Consider the following 477-nt stretch of genomic DNA (forward strand, 5'->3'; position numbering starts at 1 on the left):
ATATTCCAAATGAAATAGAGAAAGTTTTTTACCCTTGATCCTCTAATTAGGACAATGTTTCTCAGCCTTAGTACATGTGACATATTGGGACAGATCATTCTGTGCTCTGGGTCTGTCCTGTGCATTACAGAGTGTTTAACAGCCTCCCTGGCCTCTACCCATTACATGCTAGAACCACCGTTCCCCACATTTGTGACAAGAAAAATGTCTCAGGTATTGTCAAATCTCCCCTAGAGAGCAAAATCTTGAGCTGGGAGTCGCTAAACTAGAGTATTTCAATGTACTAGAGCTGTCTACTCAGAGAAACCTTCAATATTGAACTTCCCTGTGTTTAAGAAGCCTTTATAACTACCCAGGCACTCACATTTTATCCAGTTACTAATTATCTCTCTCCAGAATCTATAATGTTCCAGAGATCTTTGATTTTAGGGTTTCAGGGACACCGAGTTACTCTTACTTTAGCATGGATAACTATTG

At 39.8% G+C, this 477-nt stretch overlaps 1 pseudogene; it reads left to right on the forward strand.

The window, feature by feature from the left end:
• Nucleotides 1-477, forward strand: part of LOC105308556 — a 1,758-nt pseudogene that overhangs the window by 690 nt on the left and 591 nt on the right.

The sequence above is a fragment of the Pteropus vampyrus genome, unplaced genomic scaffold (assembly GCF_000151845.1).
Source record: "Pteropus vampyrus isolate Shadow unplaced genomic scaffold, Pvam_2.0 Scaffold591, whole genome shotgun sequence".
Classification (NCBI taxonomy): Eukaryota; Metazoa; Chordata; class Mammalia; order Chiroptera; family Pteropodidae; genus Pteropus; species Pteropus vampyrus.